The 19,059-nt window shown below is 42.7% G+C and overlaps 1 long non-coding RNA gene across 1 annotated transcript in view; it reads right to left on the minus strand.

The window, feature by feature from the left end:
- Positions 1-249: 249 nt before the first annotated feature.
- LOC122465323 overlaps positions 250-19,059 on the minus strand; it is a 28,509-nt gene continuing 9,699 nt past the window's right edge. The window contains exon 3 of the long non-coding RNA XR_006290072.1: positions 250-839. This is a non-coding gene — a long non-coding RNA (uncharacterized LOC122465323). The remainder of the gene's footprint in view (positions 840-19,059) is intronic.

A 19,059-nucleotide genomic window follows, 5' to 3' on the forward strand; every position in this document is an offset into this window, starting at 1 on the left:
AACAGTTTTACGATATTTATGTTTGTGCACAGACCCAACACCACCCCTCCTTCCCCCATCTTTCCTTCTGCTTATGAGTGGGAGCCATGCAGAATGAGGGTGAGGGTGCTAAGTTGCTTGTGTGTGGGTACTCCTAGGGCCGGCCAGGGAAAGGGAACTGTTTGGTGGTGCAAGGAATATCATAGCACTCCATTTTCCGTGACCATTTCAAACGTTTATTACCATTCACAGTCCCTAGTGTCTGTCCTCTGCCCATGCTGAGCTACTCTTCAGAAACCAGGAAAAGTGGGGGTGGGTGAAGCATCCACTCCAGCAGTTCCACAAACACAGTGCTGTGTCTCATAGCAGTGGAAGGTGGAAGGATAAATGGCTTGGAGTGTTAATCCAAAAGTTCAGGGAAGTTGTGGTGTGATGCTGTTTCCCTGTCCCTTTTAATGTTGCTCACTGGATACAGGGGCTGGACTTGGTGCCTGTGCAGTGGGAGTTAGTGGGTTGGTGGATGTTTACTGTGGTTCTCTGTTCCTCTTCTATGGGAACTCCATCTGATAACTTAAAACAGTCAATTTCCTCTCAACTTGCCTCTCTGTTCTGTAAGCATAATTCAACAAAATTTTGGTGCAGCAGAAATTGAATCTGGTTCTTCGGGTTTAACAGCAGGGTAAAAGTATTTGATTCACCTTCATAGGCCACCAGATAACTCCACTTAGCAATATGTAGAGGGGTGACCATTACCAGAAACTTCTCTGGCACAGGTGGCTGGGTGTCCTCCACAGGCCTGGAAAACCATTTCTTTTTTCCAGTACCTTGATCACGTTTATGTTCCCCAAATGGTAGCCAGCCTTCAAAGAAGAAATAAGTAACCAGTAATGTAAACCCTGAAAGGGACCGAACGCCACCCCAAATGGCCCTTTGATGCACTGTAAACAGTGCAACCATTTTAACAGGTATCTTACCCATTTTTACAGTCAGCAGCTTTCTTGTGCTCTGCTGGCACCTGAAACCCCTCAGAGTGGACCCCCACCCAGCATGCTGGAGGGGAGCAATGAGCTTGATCCAGTCTCTGTAGATGAACCAGTGTTCATCCCCCAATCCCGACGCAGAAGATGTCCGTTTGCTCCCCACATATTATTTCACAGCTGTTCTTTCCTTGTCAGGGTGACGGGGAGGAGAAGGGCAAGGAGAGCTCAATGTATTTTAAAGAATCCTTATTGACATTACAGGGGCAAACCATCCCGATACGTAGAAAGAATAGTAAATATGGCAGGCGGCCAGCTTGGCTTAACAGTGAAATCCTTGCTGATCTTAAACACAAAAAAGAAGCTTACAAGAAGTGGAAGATTGGACAAATGACCAGGGATGAGTACAAAAATATTGCTCGGGCATGCAGGAGTGAAATCAGGAAGGCCAAATAACACCTGGAGTTGCAGCTACCAAGAGATGTTAAGAGTAACAAGACGGGTTTCTTCAAGTATGTTGGCAACAAGAAGGAAAGTGTGGGCCCCTTACTGAATGAGGGAGGCAACCTAGTGACAGAGGATGTGGAAAAAGCTAATGTACTCAATGTTTTTTTTGCCTCTGTCTTCACGAACAAGGTCAGCTCCCAGACTACTGCACTGGGCAGCACAGCATGGGGAGGAGGTGACCAGCCCTCTGTGGAGAAAGAAGTGGTTCGGGACTATTTAGAAAAGCTGGACATGCACAAGTCCATGGGGCCGGATGCGTTGCATCCGAGAGTGCTAAAGGAGTTGGTGGATGTGATTGCAGAGCCATTGGCCATTATCTTTGAAAACTCATGGCGATCCGGGGAAGTCCCGGACAATTGGAAAAAGGCTAATGTAGTGCCCATCTTTAAAAAAGGGAAGAAGGAGCATCCTGGGAACTACAGGCCAGTCAGCCTCACCTCAGTCCCCGGTAAAATCATGGAGCAGGTCCTCACGGAATCAATTCTGAAGCACTTGGAGGAGAGGAAAGTGATCAGGAACAGTCAGCATGGATTCACCAAGGGCAAGTCATGCCTAACTAATCTAATTGCCTTCTATGATGAGATACCTGGTTCTGTGGATGCAGGGAAAGCAGTGGACGTGTTGTTCCTTGACTTTAGCAAAGCTTTTGACACTGTCTCCCACAGTATTCTTGTCAGCAAGTTAAAGAAGTATGGGCTGGATGAATGCACTATAAGGTGGGTAGAAAATTGTCTAGATTGTCGGGCTCAACGGGTAGTGATCAATGGCTCCATGTCTAGTTGGCAGCCAGTATCAAGCGGAGTGCCCCAAGGGTTGGTCCTGGAGCCAGTTTTGTTCAATATCTTCATTAATGATCTGGAGGATGGTGTGGATCGCACCCTCAGCAAGTTTGCAGACGACACTAAACTGGGAGGAGTGGTAGATACGCTGGAGGGTAGGGATAGGATACAGAGGGACGTAGACAAATTGGAGGATTGGGCCAAAAGAAATCTGATGAGGTTCAACAAGGACAAGTGCAGAGTCCTGCACTTAGGATGGAAGAATCCAATGCACCACTACAGACTAGGGACCGAATGGCTAGGCAGCAGTTCTACAGAAAAGGACCTAGGGGTTACAGTGGACAAGAAGCTGGATATGAGTCAACAGTGTGCCCTTGTAGCCAAGATGGCCAATGGCATTTTGGGATGTATAAGTAGGGGCACTGCCAGCAGATCGAGGGACGTAATCGTTCCTCTCTATTCGACATTGGTGAGGCCTCATCTGGAGTACTGTGTCCAGTTTGGGGCCCCACGCTACAAGAAGGATGTGGAAAAATTGGAGAGAGTCCAGCGGAGGGCAACAAAGATTATTAGGGGACTGGAACACATGACTTATGAGGAGAGGCTGAGGGAACTGGGATTGTTTAGTCCACAGAAGAGAAGAATGAGGGGAGATTTGATAGCTGCTTTCAACTACCGGAAAGGTGGTTCCAAAGAGGATGGCTCTAGACTATTCTCAGTGGTAGCGGATGACAGGACAAGGAGTAATGGTCTCAAGTTGCAGTGGGGGAGATTTAGGTTGGATATTAGGAAAAACTTTCACTAGGAGGGTGGTGAAACACTGGAATGTGTTACCTAGGGAGGTGGTGGAATCTGCTTCCTTAGAAGTTTTTAAGGTCAGGCTTGACAAAGCCCTGGCTGGGATGATTTAACTGGGGATCGGTCCTGCTTTGAGCAGGGGGTTGGACTAGATGACCTCCTGAGATCCCTTCCAACCCTGATATTCTATGATTCTATGAGATATGCCCCACAGCACTCCCGATAAAGCACCTTGAAACATAGCTGTTAGCCTATAACAAAAACATTGCCCAATGATGGCATTACAGTGCATATACACTCGCTGCAGCACAAAACCATGGCCAAAGGACCCTCACCCAATTGTCTGCTTTCAACTGATACATTAAAGTTGGCTGCAGGGGATCAAAACACACTGAGATATATCACAACACATGTATGTGGCAGTTCTGTATTGAGCTTTCCTAGCAGCACCATAGCATCACAATAGTGTCCCTTGGCACAGGCCGAAGTCACCTTCTTACTCTATGTTGAGCTACAGCATGCAAGCAAAGAGCATCACAAATATCTCTTGCACACAGGGAACTAGGAGCAGTGAACACAGGGTGGGATCCTGCTGCTTATTCAGGCTATGGAAAGCAGATCTGTCCTGTGCCCACTTGCCCTGGAAGTATTCCCCTTTAGCTCACCTACACTGTGCAAGGCACAGCACACCACAATACCGCAAACCTCATTGGCTACATTGGCATCCAGATAAGTCTGTACTGCAGGCATCACCAATGATCTTTCAGATACCCAAAGGCACACTCCACCACCATTCTGCAGCTACTCAGGCTACACCTGAATTCCCTTTTTCTTGGGTTGGTGATGTCAGAGTACAACTTCATGAGCCGTGTTTGGAATGGGTATCTGAGGTCCCCCAAAATAAATGTCGGCCCAGAAACACCATACATAACATTGTTTCTGGGGAATAAAGTATCTTCTTCCCCCGTGCAGCACAACCCTGATCTCCTGGATTTTATCCTTCAAAACTGGGTTTTCCCCATAGTTGCAAGTTCATATCCATCTTAGACCCAGAAAAAAACCTGGGCAGATCAGCTGTTTCTTTATACAGCTCGCGCTTTTGATCTTCAACAGACAGAGACCCTCAACTCAGGGTGTAGCTTCCAGATTTTGCATAAATGGAGTTGGGGAATTTGCATTAACTTCTCCTTAGGGATTCCACAGGATATCCACTTAACGCTCATTGTCCCAAAGTTCATACTTGCCCGACCCATTTTCAATATAGTCTTTTGGACTCAGTTCTTATATTGGTCACATCTCCCCCCAGAGTGGTTACATACAATCCCAGCCCTTGATAATACTTAAACTTAAGAAATAAGTTTATTTCCAGGATACTGCTGGAAGTTACCATATCTGTCACAATACATTATATGTGTTGCACATATGTGGATGAATCCTATCATGATTTTCCTTCTGTGAGAAAAGTAATGAAGCTACCACAGTGCTAGTTATTTCTGAGTGAAAGGCGGATATGGAATAGGTGCAGACAAATGATACACAGTCAAGGAGGATATCACGGAAGGGCTCCTTAAGCTAGTAATATAACTCAGTGAAGTAGTCAATGAATATAACCTGTTAGTGCTTGCTCTTTTATATGGAAAGCACATACGGCTCTTTTACTGGACTCCATTGGACTTTGGCTCTTTAAAAAATGAGAGGGTCAGAAACAGTCAGAGTGAGCAAGATGAAGAATAGTAGCCTCAGTACCTCGGAACTAGCCCTTGGCTGACACACAAGTACAGAAGGCCACCTTGACAAGTACTAATCTCCTTGTTACAACTGCCTCTTGATTTCTTTCAAAGAGCCTTTTTCTCATTCATTGGATTGTACAACAGGTGTAGTGCCATTATAACAACATAAGAAGGTCAGTGACTACACGGCAATATTTTGCTTTATAACTTTAAAACAAAGATTGATTTCACTGCCAACCCCCCCCCCCAAAAAAAAAAAAAAAAAACTTCACAGGCCAACAACTTGTATCCAAAGATCCAAGCTATACAGACTTCTCATCGGATATAAATGTCTGAATAATGGCATGTATAATGAAAAAGCTGACAGACCCTTAACAATAGTAGTACAAATAGTGTAGTCTCAGTGATGTAATTTGTGTTTCTTCAAGACTTTCAGTGCTACTTTGCTAATGTCATATACAGCTGCAATATAATAAACATTATTCTTGTTTTTTGCCCAGAACATAACAAATATTTAACTTGTAACTTTGATAAAGGGTTATTTAAAAATCAAGAATTCAGAAAGAAAAGCTTCTGATACTGCTCATGTGTTCTAATTCATTTTGCCTGTAGCATACAAATTGAAGACTAGATCCCTTGCAGGTAATGTAGCTGCTTTGCACTGACAATGGGACTGCATAGATAAAACAGAAGGCATAGCTGTTTATGTAACATATACAAACATGGATCCAACTCCAAGGGTCTTCCATCTAAATGGAGACATAAATGGAAATAAATTAAAAACAAGAAACAAAGCCAGCACAACTGGGAAATAACAATTTGGCTGAAATTGACTTTCCACTGATGGCAACCACCCTGATATCAGACCAAAACCCACTGATCATTTAGAAAGAGCAATGCATATTAGCTGTGGGTACATTGTTGCTGTCCCTCAGTGCATATTCACTTCGGGGATGGCTGTAATGGCCCTAAATCTGTCACTTATCTTAAATGGCCCAAGTTTAGAAATTGATTGACTTGTGCGAGTGCTTATGGGTATGCAGGAGGGAAAAAAGAGCCTTCTCTAACTTGCAAGTCTACTGCCAGGGCCAAGGACAATTGCACTTCTATTTCCCCTGTGAGATACGTCTACACTGCAGCTGGAGATGTGAGCCCAGCTCAAGGAGACATACCTGCACTAGTTTTAGTCTTGCTTGCACAGGTCAAAAAGAGGAGTGAAGACACAGTGGCATGGGCTGCAGTGTGGGCTGTATAAGTCTGCCCCAAACTCTGGGTTCATGTTCATGTTACTAGCCCACAGCTGGGTTGCTAGATTATTAAAGATAGCACGGGTATGCCTCACTGAGCTGTAATCACACCTCTGATTGCAATGTAGACATATCCTGTGTTCACCTTCAAGTACAATCATCATCATGTGGCAAAACCAAAGGGACTTGGCCTACTTGTAGATCAAGCGCCACTGGTATTATCTCTGGAGGTGCAAATCACCCCACAAAGTGCAGGGCCAGTCAGTATCATATCATAACTGTCTACTGAATAAAACTGCAACAGCCACTTACCTTCGGAAGCTTATAATTTAAGGAGACAGTTAAGGATCATATCTGACTCCATTTGTATGGAGCCTAGCGTATGGGGCTCTTCTCCTGAAAAGGGGCATGAGGCAGTACCATAATACAAATAATAAACAATATGGAGGTATTGTGTCTTTCTAAAAAGCCACTAGGAATATGAATGGAAAAGTATAGTTTACAGGTACAAGCCATTGATTTTACTGGCCAAAACTCTAGAAATCACATTAAGAAGTAACTGTATATGGATTGCTAGAAGTTTGGAAGTGTGTGTTCTACAGATGCTAGAACAAATGAGTGCAGGTGCAACCTCTTCCACAGCACGTCAAGGAAAAAGTGACGAAAATATTTCAAGGTTTGTCTGTGAAGAAAAAAAAATGAATCAGCCTCAAATGTGCATGTGTGTGTCTATGACAGATTATCTGCGAAAAAGTGTAGGCAGTTTCAAACACTAATCCTACCTCTCAATGTCACACAGCAATAACAGAAGCTTATGTTCTGTCTGTGAAAAAAGTTACCCAAGGAAAAAAGCAACAACACCACCTCATTTATAGAAAAAAAATACATCTTTACTTCACTGACATTTGTTTATCTTTCTCTGTATAAAGCCAACTCTGGAGGCATTTTGCAAATATTCAGCAAGAGTTTTATGCAGGTGCCTAATCCCAAGCATTGAGTAGTCCCTTTGACTTCAGTAGGATTACTTATTTGCTTCCAGTTAGGCACACGCTTAAGTAATTTGCAGAACTGAGGCCACAGAGCACCATTGTCTGGGAACCCCACAATTGTAGCATCTCAGCAATGAGCTCTCCAAAATTGTGGATCATCTCTGCAGCTGGCACTGTGCAACTCGGAAAAATGAAAATCATGAATGAAAGCTGAACAGGTTTTTAATAAAATTGAACAAAATCCCTAAGGCAGATAACTGTGGAAAGTTTCATGAAACAAGGAGAGTTGAAGATATGATTCTGTTTCATCACAAAGGGCACCAGTAAAACTATGAGCCTTATGCTGGTGTGGCAAAGCATAATATATTAAAAAGAATTCTAATGTCTCTCTTTCCCTTTCATCTTTTTTCATGTTTTCAAAGGTAAGCAGTGTGGGAGATTAATATTAGAATGACAGACACACTGAGCTGGAAATTCATTGGGGGGTTTAAAAATACCAGGCTTCAGAATTTACTGGCGAGACGGAGTGCCAAGCAGGAGACATGGCACATTCAGTGAAGTATGGCAGAGTCTCTGCAGAGACACATCATTTTGGTTGAAATAACAGATATGATGGATAGAAATTAAGGACTGTCAATTAGTTTTATTTGTTGGTATTTCTAGTAACCTCTGGGGCACTTGGAGAAATTAAACCAGTAATAATAATTCTGCTGCAAGTAACAGCCTGGTAAAGAAGTCAGATTTAAGTAACTTTGGAAAGATGAAGGTAAATAGGATGATTCTGTAAGTGGTGCTGGTTTGGTTTCCTGTGCAGTTGTGAATCAGCCTTATCGGAAAGAGGCTATTTTAGAATTAGTCCTACAAAAAGAGCCACTTAATGAGGCAGGATAACTGGTGATGGCTAGAGGGATGTAATTCAGTAGTTTGGGCATCAGCCCTTCATTCCTCTAAGGCAGATAATCTGAGGCCCATGAAGCTGGCTGTATGGGAGATTTAAGGATGAAATCCTGTAGTCTAAGTTCTGGTGGGGCTCTGTATGAAAAATAAAAATCCCAAGGCATATTTTCTAAGAACATTATATATTATAAAGCATGCATGACAAGTGCATATGCTGTATTGATGCACACTTACAAGTGAGCCGTGGGAGGGAGCCTTTCTCCTGTGGAACTCAGGAACTCTAGAAGGGAAGTGGGGGGTGGGGGGGAGAGCGGGAAGGTTGAGGAAACTGGAGATTCTGTCCTACAGAAAGGGAGACAAGGTTTGTGAAAATAACTCACATGTTCTGTAGGAAGAGACAGAGGAACATCTCTCCTGAATAGCTCTAGTGCCCTGCAAGGGGGAAAATGAGTGATAGGGAAACCATTGGGGGGACAGAAAGAGTCGGGGTGAGAGCCAGAGTGGGGAGTTCTTTCCTGCAAGAACTCAGAATCTCTGTGAGGGGAGAGGAGGGAGAGTCTACCCATGCACACCCTGCAGGTCCCTTTGGGTCTCCTGGCATTGAGCAATTCTGAAAGATACATTCTTTAAACTTTTTTTTTAACTCAAGGAAATTCCTGGTGGGCTGTAGGGGGGACATTATCTTGGAGTCAGGTTTCAGAGTAGCAGCCATGTTAGTCTGAATCCGTAAAAAGATACAAAAAAACAAGAGTAATCACTTCCCTAGGAGTGTAACTTTCCCTGATCATTCTTGTTACAGTGTGTATGGTAACACCCATTGTTTCATGTTCTCTGTGTATATAAAATCTCCCCACTATATTTTCCACTGTATGCATCTGAAGAAGTGAGCTGTAGCTCACGAAAGCTTATGCTCTAATAAATTTGTTAGTCTCTAAGGTGCCATAAGTACACCTTTTCTATTAACTTGGAGAGTTAGAGTTCAAAGAAGCAATCATTTACATCAATCAAAAACTTGTTCAGATAACTACAAAGTTCTCTAAACAACAACAAAAAGGGTATCCAACAAATGCTAGAAAGTCTGGGCAGTCAAAGTTAAAGTTCCACATCCTAAAAAAAAATAAAAAGTGAATGCCTGGCAAAGCACAGTGAGAATCATTCAAACAATCTTCCGTGCCAACCAGAGACAGCTATAACCCTGAGACAGCTATACCCATCCTTCACAGACATTAATGGGTGCATCTTATCAGTGACCAGAAAAATGCCCAAATCCATTACTCTGAGCATACAGCAGTCGTAGCAACTATCTGCATTTGCTTCCCTACACAGTCCACAGAAAAAATTTCTTTCACATGCTGTAAATAGATAAATAGCATACTGAGGGCAACTCATTTCAAAGATTCCATATGTCAACAATTAAGCAACGGTCACTACCACAAGCAGTTAACTTATTCATTAGGAATGAATTGATGGACAAATTGAATGATTTCTATTTACAAAGAATTTGCAAACATACCGTTTCTTCTAATGTATTCATTACTCACAGTACAGAGTGACTAGTTTGTCAAAAAATTCCAGACTATGTGTTCTTCACAAATATTTACTTTGACTCACTGACTGCTCATGGGGTGTGATATGTCCCATCAATCAGACTGTTATTTTTACTCCCTGATAGGGTGACCAGATAGCAAATGTGAAAAATCGGGATGAGGTGGGGGAGTAACCAGTGCCTATATAAGAAAAAGCCCCAAATATCAGGATTTTCCCTATAAAATTGGGACATCTGGTCACCCTGTTCCCTGATTGGATGACAAACTTTTTTAAAAACAGGAGAATAATGAACAGCAAAAAGCAAAACACCACACAACTTGAATGAAGTCTGGACAGATCGTTATCCATGCTGAGATTTGTAATGCTACGGATTTATGAATGTTTTCATGAATGAACCAGCAGTAATCAAATAGTCACAAACAACAAATAATATGACCTAGCAGATAACAGTAGAGTGACTGTTAAGATATTTGTGAATCATTTTTGGATCCAGAGCAGTGACTCTATATATCAAACCCCTTAGGCCAAGATGACAATGTTATGGCAATTACATGGATTGATCAAAGCTTAGCTTGATAGCAAAATATTATAATTTGTATTAGAGGCATGTACATAGCAATATCCTTGTGGTTCATTTTTTCCAAAACTCCACATACAAACTATACAGCACAAAGTCTTCCCCAAATTTTAAAATATCTGTCGCTAGTGACTGTACTCTTCTTAAAGCCCTTATGGGGAAAAAGGTGACAGAAAGATAGGAAGTTAGTTGTGATATGTTGGCTGAACCATTGCAGTAGTTTTCAAAATGTGGGGTATCCCTGCTATAGAATGATGACTTCTGACAGCTATTATTGAAACTCTTGGATCCAAAAATATCACAGCTGCTGAAGATGGTATGAAAGGAATAAAGCAGGGGATATGGAAGGTGACTGGCTCCCCAGGGTACGTTTGCAAATTCAATTCAAGGTCTGTGTCTTGATATTCAAAGCCCTCCATGGAACAGACCCTAGCCACCTGAGAGTCACCTCTTCCTCCACCACACAGCTATATTCCACTGGAAAAAGTGAAGCCGTCAACACGATTTGCAGAAGACAAAACTTTCACAGGAGCTGGAACTCTTATGAAATCATGACAGATGCCACCTCTTTCACAGGACATTAAGTGCAACATTCATCATTTCACTTAGTTTTTCCTCATTTATTTCCTCAAATATAGATACACAAGTTACCTTGTCTCTGACACTCACATAAACAACTCCTCCTGTAAAATAATCAAGTTACTTCTCTTACAGCTGGAAGGAAGAAAAACAGGGACACTTACTGAGATTACTCTGTATAAACACCTCGGAAGCATTTAAATACTGTGATGAGAAAGATAAATAGGTGGTGGTGTTATGGATGCAGGTGAGGGGAAAGGGGCATGTGTAGTAGAACCCTAACTTTCCAGCATTTGTGGGGTTTTTGGTTAAAAATAAAATAAAAATGACAGTGAGTCTCCTGAGAGTATTTTTGTTGAAGAGATAGATGTGTTTTCAACCTTAATTTCCGGTTAGCAAAGCTTTTTGACCTTCCCGTCAAGTATAAAAGTACGGCTGTAAAAATATACAGTCTGCTAGGTGGGCATGGGAAAGCCTGCTTTGAAAGTGAGCAGACAAATAGGAAAAAGGAGAATTTGAGGCAGAAAGAAAAACTGAAAGCTGAAAATCACTCCTCAGTTCAGTTAATAGTAAATGTTTCTCCAAATATATTCACACTAGATGAAGATAAAAGAGAAAATTGTTCCATTAAAATTATAAAGTTGGAAAGGGGTAAAGCAAAGGCTAGGCTGATTTGTTGAACAATTGTTTTGCTTATCTTTTTACAGAGGGAGAACCGATCAAAGGCAGGGATCATATTTTTTGATATAACAGAGATCAGATGTGCGGATAATAGAAATACTGTCACAACTAAGATAGAACCAATAAAGTAACAATTGGAATGTGATCTATCTGAACATATATTGTATTACTTGTTTTTGTCTTGAAAGGCTACATTTCTGTAAAATGCAAATTTAAAAGAAATAAAGTAAAACAAGTAAAAAATTATGAACAGTACAAAGCTCAGCTCACACAATGTACTGTAATGAAGTTTAACAAAAATAAAAGATTGATCAAATAAAATGTGAATTTTGGTGTTCACTGAAGTCTGAATACGAAGTCTATGCATCAGAATCTGATCTGAAAAGCACACAAATCAAGAGATTTCAGTGGTGGGATGTGGGATTTTGAATTCTTTTGAAGAGCCCTCAGATTTATTTTGAGCCATTTGGTAGGATTAAATCTGTGCTTTATTTAATCTTAATCCATTATTTCAAGTTTTAGATCACGCAATCTCTATCAAATAGCAAGGCTATGTTTTTAACTTAGTAGTTAAAAACATAGCCTTGCTATTTGATAGAGATGCAAAAACCCAACAAACAATTCTGCCTTTTTGCTAATCAGATACATATTGCATCAGAGAGATGTGATTTTTATAACCTTAAAGGGCATATACATGTACAGCTATAGTAGATCATTCCTGTTTAGTTGTCCCAGTATCTTCTTTCACGGTCTCCTTTTTCCAGTTTCTCTTTCATTTTTCTCTATTAAAAAGTATGGAGACAAATATATTCCTTGATGGGGAATGTAACTCATGCTGGGTATGCTAAAGAAAAATCATTGCAAGGATACAAGTGAAAGATTCTTGCAGTTTCATCTTCATTTTCAGAAAACGAATACAGATAAAATAGAGACTCCCCCACCCCATCACTCCTCTCCCAGTACAATGAGACTTGTACTATGCTTGCTGGATTACACTTGGTTGCATTGCAGGAAGATGTCAATGACTTAATCATATAAAACATTAATTAATTTCATGAAATTTGTCAAAGATACTGATACTTTAAAAAAAATCCTGCATGTAACAGGTCAAATAATTTGTTGATATGGCCCTGATTCAGCAAGTCACTTAAGCATGTCCATGAATTTACTCACTTAAAGTTAGGCACATCCTTAAATATTTTGCTGAATCAGAGCCTAAGTAATTTTCTCACCTTTAGGCCAGCTGTAATTGTGACTTCTGCCTTTATAACTAGTCTTGAAAACTTATTTTGTTCTCTTATCAAAAAGCTTTTCTCTCATCAAATTGCCCCATCAAATATGGCTGGTAAGTAATTTAAACACTATAGCAAATACTAATATTACTACAAATAGATCAGTTTGGCCATTTATTTTTTACTGAAGCATGTCTGACACAATCCCCAGAGAAATGGTTACTTCTGTAGTACTGTATCGTCAGCTTCTTACACCTGCTGGAACAACATCTGACAAACAATACATCTTTATGTAAGGTGGCTTCAATATTATAATGAATTTGAGCAAGTGTTTTTATTTTACAACACTAATTAACTGTTAATTAAAAGAAAGAATCCTCTTTTTTTATCTGTGTAGTTTAATGGGGATGTAATGGGGTGGCACTCAACTCTCAAAAGTGCCTCCTTGTTTGGGTTTGTGTCTGAACCTCTTTCAGTCTGTGGTGACCCTTTCTGGCAGTTTCTCTGGAGGTTTCTAGTGACTCAGCCCTCTGGCCAAGTCACATACAGTCTGTATGGAACACAACTCAAACAGATCCATTCTGGGGGTATTAGTCCAATAAAAATCTTTAAATGCTCCTGGCCCTGGTAGGCATGCCCCCAGGGCTTCCTCCCTGGAGATTACTCACCCAGTCTGGTCTGGTCTGGCACCGGCTCTCCAGATGGGCCTCTTAACAGTTCAGATCTCCTTCTGGAGGTTTATCACTGTCCAATTGCAATCTTATAGGAGGAACCCAGGCCTGCCCACTATTCCAGGTCCCACCCCAGGAACCCTAAGAATAGCAGCCACATGCCATTATGTCCCTTTAACTAAACTGCTTTCAGTTCCCTGGACCACTTCCCCATGGCCCCAACCTTCAGCAACGCCTCACCCTTACCTCAGGCCTCTTCTATGTCCAGCAGTCGGCCAGGAGTTCTCTTGCTCTCTTTGTCCCTGCCAGCACTGAGCTATCCATGGTGCTGCAGTCCTTCAGCCCACTAGAAGCACCACTTCACACCTCAGGCTCGAAGCACCAACTGACTGTGGTCTGCACTGCAACTACTTTTATGCTATCCTCTGATTGGCTAGCCCCTTTCAACTTCCTCCTGATTGGCCATGTCCTACACAACCTCTCTATGCAGCTTGGAGGACTCCTCTACTACTCTTTTCCTGCGAGTATGGCAGGACCCTGAGGCCTCCAGCAGGGGACTTCTGCGCCTAGTCCACCCCATCATAGGGGACTGTATACCAAAAAGTTAAGTGTCTGTAAATTTCTGAATTTCTCCAATACTTAGATCAGGGTTTCTTAAATATTTCCTCAGGAGGGACCACATTTTAATACAAAAATTCCCCTCTCCCCCATGAACTATTTCCCTTCCTATTCACAACTGCAGTGACCAACTCCTTCCATGCATAATCACATAATTGCAGCAGTTGTTTCCACTGGAAAGTAAAAGTAGGAAAGTACTCCATATGCCTTAACTGCTTCTACTGTAATTTATTGGTTGGAAATAAGAATAAGAGACCAGTCTATTCCAACAGACCATAGACCATCAGCAAGTGTTCCAGGGACTACAAGTACGGACTGTTGCTTCAGAATTTCAGAATAATATCTTTGTTTCCATTTACCACAAAAGGTAACTGTTGTTTTTTGTCTTTTCACATTCATAGGCTCTTGCAATCTACAGAAAATTAATAAGAGTAAACTGTTGACACCTTAAAGATACTAGTTAGATTAAAAACAGAAAATTCATCTTTTTTTTTCCTCCGGGAAAAAATGGAGCAAATGTATTCCTGTTGAGCACAACTCAGAGGTTAGGCTGAGGAAAAAAGACATTCTCCAAGTCCAAGTAAACTCAAGAATTAATGCTCTCTGCTTCAGGCCACAGAGATTCCTCAGAATTATTCTACCTGGGCTGTGAGGGCAAGGTTTGCAGTTTACCTTGGAGGTGCCCTGAGGATCCAGTGTATCACAGAGCTTCCACAGTAGGCTAATTAATTTCTGCAAAAGGTACAGTGTCTCCCTAATTCTCCCTGGTTTCTGTGCTCTGGCATGGCAGCACTCCCCCGAAGAGCTGTGTTGCTTTTACTTCCCAATCAACATCTGAACCTAAACCTAAAGCACAGAGAGAGGATCTGCTTTATATTATAATGCAAAATCTCTGTGGATCTGATACAAAGGAGAGCGGCTCTATGGAGCTGTATATGCCTAGTCACAAACTCCTCCTAAAACTGCAGAACTGTGAACACACAAAGTTCATGTTCTGGTGGTGGTAATAAAGATACTATTGTTTAGATTCTCTCCCCAAACCAAGATATGAACCATTTTATGTCTCTAATGGAATATACCCCTGTGTTCACAGCCTATACACTATTGTAATGTTTTTTCAAGGTTTAACTTGTGAGGTATTTAAAAACTCATAATTTGCTGATCAATAGTATCATGGCAAAATGCAAGTAGCAGCCATTATATTGAAGAAATGGTCATCTACTGTAACTATGGTTCTTTCAGATGTGATGTAGATATGTATTCCACTTAGATGTGTGCACTTACAGTGTGCTGGAGCTGAAGACTTTTGTCTAGCAGTACCAGTAGAGGGGAGACATTCGTTCCTTGTGGCCATGGCCCCTCCGTTGGCTATATGAGGCAGCACTTCCTTGACCCTCCTCTGTTCCTTTGCACTGAAAGCCCCTGAGAGGAGACTTTGATACAGAGGGGACAGAGGGTGAGTTGTGGAGTACATGGCTGCATCACATATTGAAGAAGCACAGTTACCATAAGTAACCATTTTTTCACTCAGATGACTCGTGAGCAGTAACCCAATCTGGATGCAGGGCTCAGAGTCTACTGTAATAAGAATCACAGGACTGCCCTTCCAAGGCCTGCATCCACTCTGGGTGATGCAATAATAGCACTATCATCTGTAAACATATGTATGGAATACTACGTGGCCACCCTGCAAATGTACGGACATGTCACTGAGGAATGCTATCGATGTCGCTTGCCCCTTTGTGGAGTGCACCCATATCCACTGAAAAGCCGTAGCCAAAGCTATCTCATACACAGTCTTGATACAGGATGTTATCCATCTAGAGACGAACTGTGCAGAGGCTACTTGCCCCTTCATGCATTCCACACAGGGCACAAACAGGCAAGGCAAAGAATGAAACAGTTTAGTCCTGTCTAGATAAAAGGCTAGACATCACCTGAGATCCAGAACATGGAGGTGCTGTTCTGGGGAAAAGTGTGGCTTAGTGAAAAACAAAACAAGTAAAAACATCGCCTGACTCAGATGAAACTGCGAGACCTCCTTGGATTAAAAAAAAAAATCTTTGGGTGTGGTCAGAGTGTTACCATGTCCTCGGAGAGCCAAGTTTAAGGTGGCTCAGTCATTAGGGCCTGCAACTCACACACCCTTCTTGCCTAACTGATGGCTATCAGGAATACTTAGACATCAGTGCCTAATAATTTGCAATGTGAAACTGTAGGCTGGTGGAGGAGAAACTTTTTCTTCTAAGGAAGTCTAGTCTTTTGCCACCCTTGTTGAAGGTAGTAGACCTAAAATGGTATACTCTGTTATGTTTGAAGATAGCCTGAATTATGAGGGAGTTTGGGGTAGGGAACAAAATATTCCACCTCCTTAGATGGTACAAAGTACTTTTTTATCCTTTGTCTTAGGCATGGGAGTGCAGGTGGCTGGTGTCAGGAAGCAGGGTCTCCAGCAAAGCCAGTCTTTGGGTAACCCCACAAGCACAGCTGGCCTATAGTAGATTGCCTGATTGGTTGAAACAGTCAGCAGACCAGCTGTTAAGCCCTGCAGAAGCAGCAGGTTAGTGGCTGCTCAAAGCATTTGCCCACAGCTGCAATAGCTCCTGTGCCTGCTTGCTCCTGTCTTATCCCAGCTTTGCTTCAGACCCAGTTCTGCTCCTGCTGTGGACCCAGCCTTGCCCTACTCCAGGTAACCCAGTCCTGACCCTCAGCTCTGATTCCTAAAGTCTGACCTTTGGCTCTTGCATCTGGCCTCAGACTCTGGCTCTGATTCTGGACTCCAATTCCTTACTACCGACTCATGCTCTGATCATTAGGCCTGACTCTGGCTCTAACCACTTTGCATGACCACCCACATCCCAGTCACTGACACTTTGAACAGCCCCAACAAAAACAATAGGAGAACTAGAGCTGATATGGCAAGCATGGATTCTACAAAGGCCAATAGCTCTCTGACAGATATAGTGGGACCCCTACAGACCTTGTAAACCCAGGTTGCCACCCTGAAGGTGCAGAATATGGTCCTACAACCTCAAGCCATGCCACCTTCAGTTCTGATCCCTTCTACCAGTTAGCCAAAACTCCTCCTACATGACAAGTTCAATGGTGATTGCGATAAATTTCATGGCTCTTATTTCTGCTACACCTACAGTTGTACCCCACTGACCAAGAGTGAGTAGGATTGATTATCAGCTTGCTTACTGGGAGGCCATGTCTTGTGTCTCAATTTCTGGAAAAATTAAGCCCACTTCTTGGACCATTTGAGAACTTCAAGCTATGGCAGTGTTTGTCAATGATCCAAGTCATAAGCATACAGCTGAAGCCAGGCTTCAGGTACTGCAGCATAGACGTGACCAGTTGGTAAATATGAAGCAGATTCCAACCCTTGGTAGTAGACACTGAGTGGAACAAGTCTGCCCAGCATTATCATTTCCAGCTCAGCCTAAATGATATTAAAGATCAATGGCATAGGTGGAATCCCAGTTGACCTGTGCATCAAGGTCGAGCACTGCCTGACCAAACACTGGATCCCACCAGCCCTGCTGACTCTGGTACCCCTATCACAAGTCCCTTCTCTGTCACTGAACCCATGCAAATCGCTCAGGTCTGTCCCCACCTCTGACATGGAGAAGAATCAATGTCTGGCATTGGGCATATGCCTATACAATGGGGACCAAGAACATACTGAAGCAAGCTGCCCTGCCAGTATCCAGTGTGAACCCTTGAAATGCTAAGCCTCAGTGCCAGTCCGAGAGTCCAAACTGGGTGGAGTGCCCTTCCTCTTTCCCCAGCAGCCCATGCCAATTCTTGTCTGCGAGTAACCTGGTGACTGGCAATCAGCATCCAATACATCTCCAAATCCTTCTAGTCAAACCTAATGGAATTAGGTGCCTCAGGCAATTTCATGGACCTGGAGTTAACCCAAGCCCACAATATGTCCCCTGAGTTAGTGGAGTCCATGGACAGGTCACTCCTTTCATCAGGACCAGTCACCAACCAGATGGCTCCCTTAGAGGTAATGATCCTTTGAGGCCTGGGACCCCCTCAAGTTTGGGCCAATTCATGCACTACATTCGTCAGTTATCCTTGGCATTTCCTGGCTCATCACCATGAGCTGCGCATCCGCTGGCAGTCAAGCATGGTACACTTTGAGTCTCCCTCTTGCTGACAATCCTGTTTTCCTGAGAGCCAACCCAGGACCCGCAACACTTTGCAGTGTATTTGGTCCTCCAAAGAATTCAGAGACGGTAAGGGAGGATCCAAAGGTCACCATGGCCACCCACACAATGGCTCCAGGGATTCCTGTTAGATATCAACACTATGCCAACATGTCTGACAAAAAATAAAGCCAACACCTACCATCCCATTGCAGCTACAAACGCCCCATTGACCCCTAGCTGGGAGCGGAGCTTCCCTTCCAATGCATTTGCTCCCTCTCCCAATCCAAACTACAGGCACTCTGGAACTATCTTGAGGAAAACCTGCAGAAGAGATTCATTCCTCCCTCCAAATCCCCAGTGGGAGCCCTGATCTTCTTCATGGTGAATAATGACAATTCCCTTTGTCCTTGTGTGAACTATCAAGCTCTGAACAAGATTACCGTCTGAAACAAGTACCTTATTGCTTATTTATGAGTTGTTCAAAAGATTGAGCGTTGCCAAGATCTTCACAAAGTTGGGCCTCCACAGAGCTTATAACCTGGTGAGGATCTGAGAAGGACAAGGATATCAGGTTTGGCCACTGAGTATTTGGTCATGCTGTTTGGGTTCTGCAACTCCATGGTGACCTTGCAGTATTTCATAAAACAACATCCTTAGAGACATGCTGGTCCAATTTGTTATCATTTACCTGGACAATATCCTCATTTTCTCCAAAAGTCAGGACCTCCACAGTCATCACACATGCACTGTCTTGGAGAGACTCTGTCAAAACCATGTCTATGCAAAACTTGAGAAATGCAAGTTCGATAACACAGTGAAATTCTTGGGATAGATTATCTCACCTGAGGGACTCACCATGGACCTGCATAAGAAGGCGGCAGTATCTGACTGAACCATGCCAAAGGATGTCTGCAGGGTGCAGTAATTCCTGGGGTTTGCCAATTTCTACAGGCAATTTATTAGAGAATTCGTTAGCCTGGTTGCACCCATTTAAACATTCCTGCCAAACGGGGCCCAGTTTGCCTGGTCTATGGAGTCTCCGTCAGCCTTTGATAGACTGTCACCTTAACACCCATCCTGATTCACTCAG

The sequence above is a fragment of the Chelonia mydas genome, chromosome 3 (genome assembly GCF_015237465.2).
Source record: "Chelonia mydas isolate rCheMyd1 chromosome 3, rCheMyd1.pri.v2, whole genome shotgun sequence".
Taxonomy (NCBI): domain Eukaryota; kingdom Metazoa; phylum Chordata; order Testudines; family Cheloniidae; genus Chelonia; species Chelonia mydas.